Genomic DNA, 10,184 nt, shown 5'->3' with positions numbered 1-10,184 from the left:
TTTTCCATCTTTTTGTGTCTTCTTCAATTTCTTTCATGAGTATTTTGTCAGTCCTAGAGTATAGATCCTTTACCTCTTTGGTTAGGTTTATTCCGAGGTATCTTATGGTTTTTGGTGCTATTGTAAATGGAATCGTTTCTCTAATAAACAGGTTTAAATATAATAGAGATTTGGGAGTGCATGTATGGATACTATTCTCAACATAGTCTAAGGAAAAGAGACCCAGGCAGAACATGAGCAATTAGAGAGAATGTGAAATCAAATAAAGACCAGAATGTGATGTTGTCTGTGAGGCTGACAAAATTACAATCTGGGCTTAAAACTAGAATTGGTCATCCCTTCTTAGAAGCAATCTCAAGAGAAAATCAATTGAAAGATCCCTCACCTTTGTTAATAGGCTCTGTTGGGATGAGTGGGAATCTGTCCCTGTCTCCAGGGGCAATTGAATCCCAAGTGCAAAGAACAGTATTGTCAAAGCACTGTTGGTATCAAAAAGGAAGGAGCGTCAGTCATTGCCACTTTGTTTGTTTACAAAGTGCTTCAACTAAGACCCAATGTCCAATAACATAAAAATTGCTAAAACTTTTGTGAAGATAATATTACCATGAGGAAGTAAGGAGAGGACATTGTAGAGCTAATGCTAGAAATAGAGTAGTGGTCAAGTTGTTCCAGGAGCTTTCTGAATGAGATGGTCCTTGTTTTCCCTTCCTTTTTCTTTCCTTTGCTTTATTCCTCCTCTCCTCTTCTCTCTTGTCCCTTATTTTCTTTCCCTTTTTACCCCTTTTAGGTCTTCCTTATGTGCCAGGAATATCTCTGGAGTGACCAGGAGAAAATCCATAGGTTGCTCCCTAAAGGAAAGAATTCCTTGACAATGTCTAACTCCTTCTGCTGTGATTGTTTATTCTCTAAACACTGCTGACCTGACATTTGTTCTTCCAGCTGAGACTTCCACTATGCACACTTCCTCTGCATTTTCACAATATCTTCTGAAACCTCTGTCTTTCTATTTACAAATCTGAATTATGATTACAGTATACAAGTGTCCCACTAAGTAGATTTTTAATGCCTTTAAAACAGGGATTACATTCCTTCATATTGTATTCTCAATAGTGTTCAGTACATTATATGTACTTGGAAATTATAATTGATCTGAACTTGGATAAATAAAATAACTAAAAGAGAGAATTTTGTAAAAACAGTTCATCCAGATTCTTAGACCAGTAATATTTGCCCACAATCAGTTGTCAATCACTTAGTGCATGCCTGATAATGGTTTACTGGGTGGATATACCAGTGTTTCTTAGAGTCTCAGGCTACTGAATAAGGAGATGACCTCCTAGAGTGTTAGCAGCCTTAAGAGTAACCTAATTCAGGTCAAAAGTAAATTCCACAGAACAAGACTGGTTGAAAAGCAAGATGGCTTTATATATATATATATAGTTTAAAACCATGAATTAGGGAGTCGAGACCAGAGGTCAAACTCGGGATCTGACAAGATGGCCGGGCTGCCCCGTAGGATTATCAAGGAAACCCAGCGTTTGCTGACAGAACCAGTTCCTGGCATTAAAGCAGAACCAGATGAGAACAACACCCGTTATTTTCATGTGGTCATTGCTGGCCCCCAGGATTCTCCCTTTGAGGGAGGGACTTTTAAGCTTGAACTATTCCTACCAGAAGAATACCCGATGGCAGCCCCTAAAGTATATTTCATGACCAAAATTTATCATCCTAATGTAGACAAGTTGGGAAGAATATGTTTAGATATTTTGAAAGATAAGTGGTCCCCAGCACTGCAGATCCGCACAGTTCTGCTATCGATCCAGGCTTTGTTAAGTGCTCCCAATCCAGATGATACATTAGCAAATGATGATGAATGAAGCCCAAGCCATAGAAACAGCTAGAGCATGGACTAGGTTATATGCCATGAATAATATTTAAAATCGATCTGATCATCAAGTGTGCATCACTTTTCCTGTTCTGCCAAGACCTCTTCCTTTTTTGTTTGCATTTAATGGACACAGTCTTAGAAACATTACAGAATAAAAGCCCAGACATCTTCAGTCCTTTGGTGATTAAATGCACATTAGCAAATCTATGTCTTGTCCTGATTCACTGTCATAAAGCATGAGCAGAGGCTAGAAGTACCATCTGGATTGTTGTGAAACATTTAAAAGCAGTGGCCCTTCTCTGCTTTTATTCATTTCCCCCATCATGGTTTGAGTATAAAGCACTGTGAATGAAGGTAGTTGTCAGGGTTAGCTGCAGGGGTGTGGGTGTTTTTCTTTATTACATTTTTTGAGTGGGAGAGGTAGTTTTATTTTAATTTTATGGGCTCCTTTCCCCCTTTTTATGGTGATCTAATTGCATTGGTTAAAAGCAGCTAACCAGTTCTTTAGAATATGCTCTCTAGCCAAGTCTAAATTTATTTAGATGCTGTAGATGGACAAGCTTGATTGTTTGAACCAAAATGGGAACATTAAACAAAAATCACAGCCCTCACTAATAACATTGTGACTTTGCTGTCAAGCGTAGAATCCTTCCTTCAAGAAAAAGCTTGTGACCATTTTGTATGGCTTGTCTGGAAACTTCTGTAAATCTTATGTTTTAGTAAAATATTTTTTGTTATCCTAAAATAAATAAATAAATAAATAAATAAATAAATAAATAAATAAATAAAACCACAAATTATTCTACTCCAGGTTATTTAAATCCTCATTTGAGTGTATCTGCCTCTACGTTAGGACCTCATAACTAAACAAGATGTAGCCTAACCAGAAATCTAGAGGAAATCAACTGAGTCAATTTAATGCAATAAATATTTATTGGTTATCTATTATGTACAAGGAATATAGGTGAATGATTGAAAGACTAAGAATAAGGGAAAAGATAAAGAAACCTGGGTCACTTTACATGAAGCCAAATTGACCTCAGGGTTTGGGAACTGAGGTAACAGATTTCAGGTCCCTGACAAAATGTCATTTGTAAAACAAAACATGCACATTTCCACCAAGACAAGTAAAAAGGATATAAATGCAATGAGCATTTTTAGCAGGAAGGGTTTTAGCTTAGAATCAACCTTCCAAGAGTGCTTTACCAAAAAGGGCTAGGATGGCTATTTCTTGGGAGATGCTTTTAAGGTTAAGGTAACTTCTTAGTTTCAATTTTTTTAATAAGTAAAAAGGCAAGATCCCTAGAGCTCCCTTCTGGCTATGTAGTTCCAGGATATTTTAGTTCCTTTTTATGCCTCTCCTCTAGTGACCTTAATTCCTTTTATCAATTTAAAGTTTAAACCATTTACAAGGAAAATGTATTTATTTACGAGGATGAGAAATTGCAAACTTTTCCAGGCAAATTTGTTTTAGAGAAAATTCCCTATTTTAAGTAACCTCATGAGTTTCTTAAGGGTAGACACAACCATTAAAAGATGCAGTTAACACAGGGTTTAACTTTGAAGGGGATGATATGAAATACAAAACAGACCTCCCTTTTATAGTGTGTACAAGCATTGTCTTTCTTTAAAAAGAGACGATAGAGACGATGCATAAGCTTCAGAAGCAAAAATAGTTCAAATAAACTTCTCAAGTGTGACCACTGAACTCTGATTAAAACCTCTGACCAATTTTATACTTAGATATGCACAATTAGAGCATCTTAAACAGCCAAAACTGAGAATGGCTGTCAATGGCATGGCTTTGGTTCTTTCCCATTTCTGTTGAGGGTTTCTATTGCATTTGATATTCTCTGATGCAACCAGTGTCCAGCTGCTTCTGGAAAATTTGCACATGCCATGCCGGCTAAATTTACATTCACAGACTCTTTCCTACCTCTGCCACACATGCTTCTGATGATGCCCCAAACCACACTGCACTCATGCTGTGTCTGATGATACTATGTACTTATCAATAGCTGTATTTGCAAGTTGTGGCCACCTAGTCTGTGGAGTGGACACAGTAGCTCCCAGAGCAGTAGAAAGAGGAAAATTTGAGGAACCATTGCTATTTTCCATCAAGCAAGTTCAGTAAACACGAGACAAGGCCATTCAATTGAATTTGACAACTTTCCATGTAATATATTAGGTCCAAATTGTTAATTTTATCATATTTCTATAATTTACACAGGTTTTTCCACATATTTCCAATATAATATATATAATTCAATATATTATATATGTAATATATAATATGTAAAAATATATAATATAATCCAATAATATAGTCTAGTAATCCTCAAACAACCCAGTAAGTAAAATGGAGCAGGGTATCATTGCATTAAAACTTCTGGTCTTCCTCCTGAACAAAGATTCTGTGGATACTGGGTTTCTGTTTATGCCTTTCTTATTTGATCTTTTGTTCACAAACATAGCTGTGCAACCAAATCTTACACAAACACTCACTTATGTACACACATTCCCACACAGAAATTGTCAACATCCATCTTCAGGAACTATGATGTATTATGTCTGGGGCAAGGCAATGATTCTGACATTTTGCCAACTTTGGATATACTTTCCCTGGTCCATGTTTCTGAACTCTACTTGCACATTAGAATTACCTGTGGAACTTCAAAATTATGAGTATGTTCTGGCCTCAAGGAAAAAGGAAACAAATTAGGGTCAGTGGGGTGGGGACAGAGCCTGAGTAATTTTTTTAAGTGCTACAGATGATTCCAGAGTACAGGCAAGTTTCAGGATCAGTGGCTCTGAGGGGCACCTTTCAAACTTGAAAGTGTGGGAAGCACTTGGGAATCTTGTTAACATGCAAATTCTGACTCAGTAAGTCTGGGGCAGGGCCGGAGATTCTGTAATTCTGTATTTCTACATTTCTAATCAGTTTTCCAATGATGCTGGAAGACCACACTTTGAGTAGTTTCACATACAAAAGAAATGACCACCAGTCTCAGTTGCTCAGAAGGGTTAACTGCAAACCTTACCACAGAAAAGGCCATTCACTTTAAGGCTCAGGCTCCAGTAGTATGTCCTGCCATTGAGCCACAGTGAGTCTTTATTATCCTTATTGGAACTGTCACACTTCAAGACATCAAATCCTTCTTTGTTCAATGAGCTTCTGTTTCACCCTACTGGCAAATTTCTAATTGTTTTTCCAGCTGTGCTCAGGTAAGTTGCGTCACCTGCTCTTGTTCTCAGGGACCCTTGCACCTTCTACTTCCTTGTGAACAACTTAAACACAGGGACTGGGCCTGGATCACCTTTGTATTCCTAACACCTTTTATATTACCTACTAGATAATAACTGTTCAATAAATGTGTGTTGAATGAATGAGCACAGCTCTTAGAATATGTAGCTGGTGTTCCGTCTCCCCCAAAATCTGTGAGCTCTTTGAAAGCAAGGCTTACATCTTTTCACATTTATAGATCCAGTGCCTGGTACAGGGTAGGCAATTAATGCATATATGACATATATAATGAAAGAATTAATGCCTTGTATTTACAAAGAATATCACTGTGTTACAGAATGATGCAATGATTAATGTTAAGATTCTTACGTTCTTTAGAGAATATTAACTTGTATTCATCATACTCTGGAGAAAAACACTGATATATGTATGCATATATATACACATATATCAGTCTGATTACTATCCTGAGATATTTTTCATTAACAAGAATTTGCAACATTTTCTAATTAAGAGAATCAATTCTCCTTATTCCTGCCCACCCACCCCCACTCATGTATTTGGATCAAAATCCTTCCCTGCCCACACCAGATATATGTATGAGTTGTTGCCCTGATTGTATCTGATGTAAGCACTATGACAGTGCTTTGGAATAACTGTGACATTATTCCTTTTGATTCTTTTCCAAGCCTTCTGTGTAATCATTTGTGCAGACTGCTCTGAAACTGTTGGCTGTGCCAGTCAAATGTCAGCATAGGAAGTAAGGACACACACGAATCTCCTCAAGAGGCCTATTTACAGCTCTTGCAGATGATTATGCATTTTTTACTTTAAGAACACAGACTTTTCCATTTTCAAAGCTTTAGCGAATTACAGAATTGGATCTGCATTGTTTCCTGACATTGATAACAGAAGAGTATCCGTCCCTTCTCTTCTTAACTCATTTGTAGGAGATTTCATTAGGAGGAAGACTCTGTGGTAAGCTGATTCAGGACAAACTGCACCACTGGTTGGGCAGAGTTGTTGAGAGTATGGGTGATGGAGTTAAAAATAGGTGTTTTCAAACCTGCTTTTGCCACGTACAGATAGTATAACATTGGACAAGTCAGACTTTCTCTGTACTTCTCTTTTCTCATCTGCAAAATGGACATAAAAATAATATTCACTTCATAGCATTCTGAGGTTTAGAATTAATTCATGCTTAACACAGTGACTGGCATGTTGTTCCATGTCTATTATTATTGTTTGGTTTAATTGTTCTTATTCTTTGACTTCTGAAATCTTCAAGGTTTACATGGTAGAAGCCAGCACACATGTTATCAAGCAATTAATTAACCAGTGTATTAATGTTGATCATATGTTTTGATTGATTTCAGGAAAGAGAAAATCACATTCAGGAAAAATGACCTAATTTGTAATTCAGTTGATGCCAAATGACTGGATTGACTCTATTATTTTCCCCCCCAGCAAGTTAATTAGACTTTGGATACTATAGGTTAGTTGTATGAGACAAGGTCAGGATGTAAGGAGAATATGACAGGAGAAATCAATAATTAGGGGAGAGAACTTGGGATATTGCAGGGTTTGTTCTAGCACAATTGGAAAGTTAACCACATGTGTCTTGCAAATTGCATCTCTTATTGATAGGTCTTCCTGATCCTGGGGTACACTTATAAAGCTCATCTTGAAGCTTAGGGCTACACCTTTCTCCATCTTCTAATAATCCTTAATGTATATTTTCTCTAGCCTTTTTTTTTTTTAAACTGGAGACACCTATCCCATATAAGTCAATTTGTGAAGGTTTTTATTTATTTGTTAGCTTTGTCTAACCTTGGAAATCTTCTCTTTGTTCTTGAAAATAACAAACATGAGTATCCTTCACTTGCCATTTTCTATAATAGACTCCAAGGTTTCTAAAAACTAAAAGTAAAATGTTTTTCATTGAGCCTCTATACTGGAAAGCAAATTTTTTGATGAAAGTATGTTTCTTAAAGCAAATAAATGATGTAAGAATGCTAATTACCTGTCTATACTTTTTCCTTAGTGCATGTTCATCAATTTGCCCACTAAGTATATAAAATATAGAGTATTCTGTTTTGTTTTACAAATTTGGATTTTAATGGCTTATTTGCATCTAAAAATATTTCCTTATGCCAAATTTTAATCAATAGTATCAATCTGGATCCCACTAAACTATTTTAACCAAAATTTGAATGAAATTCATAAATCCACAACTGAATATGTGGAATCTCCTGGTTTCTAAAGTTAGTCAAAACTGATAGTTTGAGAAAGACAAATACCACATGATTTCACTTATACATGGAATCTAAAAAACAAAACAAATATATAAACAAACAAAAGGCAAAATCAGACCTATAAATAGAGAATAAAATGATGGTTGCAAGAGGGTGGAGGGTAGGCAAAATGGATAAAGGGGAGTGGGAGGTATAGGCTCTAGTTATGGAATAAATAAATTGTGGAAATAAAAGGCACAGCATAGGGAACATAGTGATATTGTAATAGCATCATACGGTGACAGATGGTAGCTACATTTGTGGTGAGCATAGCTATAATGTATAGAATTGTTGAAATCTCTATGTTATACACCTGAAACCAGTGTAACATTGTGTGTCAACCATGCTCAAGTAAAAAAATAAAATTAGATAAAATTCAGAGAGAAAGAAACCTGATAGTTTCAATTAGAAGTTGAATGCCCTTTATTTTTTAAGAGGTAGTACAAGCTTGCCAGTTCTTAATTGGGATTAATTCAAAGTATTATTTATTTATTTATTTATTTATTTATTTATTTATTTATTTATTATTCCAGTGTTTCTCAGCATATGGCCTATTTTCTACTTTTGCTACAACTATTTGGGCATGCTTGTTAAAAAACTTAGATTCCTGGGTTCCATTCAAGACTTACTGAATCAGGATGTCTGAAGGTGGGGCCAAGGAATCTACTTTTATTTTATTTTTTTTAAGTATCCCATATAACTCTTATGCACATTAAAATTTGATCTGAGTGCACTGGCAAGAATCAATGGAGGGGCCAACGGCCATTAAATGAGCTTGCTCGGGGAGATGTGGGTATGAAAAAGGGCAAGGCAATTCAGGCTCGATTATCGGTGTATGAATGGTAGAAAGTCAAATTCTATTTCTGCCTTTTTATTTGAAAATCTTTTACTTTGTATAAACAACTGATATTCAGTAAAGTACTTAAAAATTGTAGTCACTTCCTAATTCACAATAGAGTGATGAATGCAGAAAACAGAATGTTTAGAGGATAAAAATGCGTGAGATGTGCATTTCCACATGAGAAAACAAAGCTGTTGATATGAAAGATGGGTTAAAGAAATGGGACAGTGTCATGTCCATTTCCTATTACAGTTCTGTAAATTGTCCATTGAAATTTCCAGAAGTCAAGGTTAGTTCCAGCTAATTCATCCCCATCTATATTGATTTTTAAAAATTATATATTAAAGTGAAAAAAAACTTCCTGCAACTCTAAAACCCTAAATTTTATTCAAATAATTGCATATAGAACTATTGAATCTTCAACATTTGGATTGAAATGTGCACTACCATTTTGTAAAATAGTTCTAATCAAATAACCTCCTTTTGGGGAAGATTTCCTTTTATCTCAGTTTTGCTTTGTATTTAATTAAGAAGTTTGTTGGCATTCTCCAAAGATTTTCTCCTAAGAAAGGGAGAAAATAAAAGAATTACCCTTTCAATCATACATATATACATATACATATATGTATATATATATTGCAAAATATTTGCTATTAAGCTGACATGAGATGATAAATAATTCATGTAGTCTATTGGTAATCGGCAATGGGAGATGGGAATCACATAAATGAAATGTATCTCTTTGCTATCATTTGCCCAATGTAATATATTTTATAGACACTAATGATACACAAACAGTAAAGTTTAATGATGTTTTGAGTGCTGATTATACCTAAAAGATGCTTCAAGTCATACAAATATTCCAGAAATGATCACACAGTGAGTTATTTGTTGAAATAAACATTACAGGATGGCTTAAGGTCAATTTAATTAAATATATATGGAGATCTTTTTGTAGTTGCATGAATCTCACTATTGCTCAGTCATTTAAATCTGTTTACTTCTCAAATAAATCAGTTCTGGAAAAACAGTAAAGTGGAGTGTGTCACCAATTAGTGCAACTGTTCCTCAAATTTGATTAACCTTTTATTCAATCAAAGGGCACACCTGCAAGTTTCCATTTATTTGGGGGTTGGTGCTGCTGTTTTCTAGCGACTCTCTTAGGACTCAGGATCTTCTAAGCAGGTGCTTAGAGCAAGTACGATATTTTTTATATCAGAGAGATGGCAATTCAGTATACTAAAAGTAGATAAAATGGGTTAATTAATGAAACTACCCTTGAAAAAAATGTCACTTTTTCTTTAAAAACCCAATTCTATTTTAGAGCACTTTCACACTGTATTTAACATTTAGGAAGAGGTTTTGTGGCCACCCAAATTCTTACTATCCGTATATGGAAGAATAGATAGTGAACAAATAAGATAGACTAAGTTTTAGAAAGGAAAAGTTGATTATGCTTTGTCCATTCCCAGAGTATTTTTATTTATCCCGCTGCTCTATGATACATCATAACTTTGTGAAATAAAGATTGTTAGATTTCAGTTAGTATAGCAAGAAAATATCCATTTTTAATCAGCGAAACTGAATTATGCTGCTTCACTGAACTGATCTGGGCAGGTTGCTCGTAATACTCAAGGTATTGTCATCCAGCTGCAGTAATAGTGACAATCTGAATAGGAAGTGGGATCTCAAAAGCCTTTCACCAGATGGAAGATTTTATTTATTCCTCGCAACCAGATGCCACCAACTTCTCTTTCTGATGAGGCTGCTTACTTATTTTACTTGGAGAGGTGGTGGTTGCTCTCAGGCATGTTTACTGAGAATTTCAACTCCCAGTTGAACAAAACGATCCTCACTTAATAACAGCTAATTAACATAAAACCAGCATTCTTTTGTGATTTAAGAGAACCATTCAAC

The 10,184-nt window shown here is 35.4% G+C and overlaps 1 pseudogene; it reads left to right on the top strand.

Annotated features, from left to right (window-relative positions):
- The first annotated feature begins 1,462 nt into the window (after positions 1-1,462).
- Positions 1,463-2,624, top strand: LOC102729195 (ubiquitin-conjugating enzyme E2 N pseudogene; annotated as a pseudogene).
- The last annotated feature ends 7,560 nt before the right edge of the window (positions 2,625-10,184 follow it).

This window comes from Leptonychotes weddellii, unplaced genomic scaffold (assembly GCF_054177405.1).
Source record: "Leptonychotes weddellii isolate Sample4059 unplaced genomic scaffold, ASM5417740v2 HiC_scaffold_6445, whole genome shotgun sequence".
Taxonomy (NCBI): Eukaryota; Metazoa; Chordata; class Mammalia; order Carnivora; family Phocidae; genus Leptonychotes; species Leptonychotes weddellii.
The sequence above is the reverse complement of the archived record's forward strand: the minus strand, read 5'-3'. Positions and strand labels throughout refer to the sequence as shown.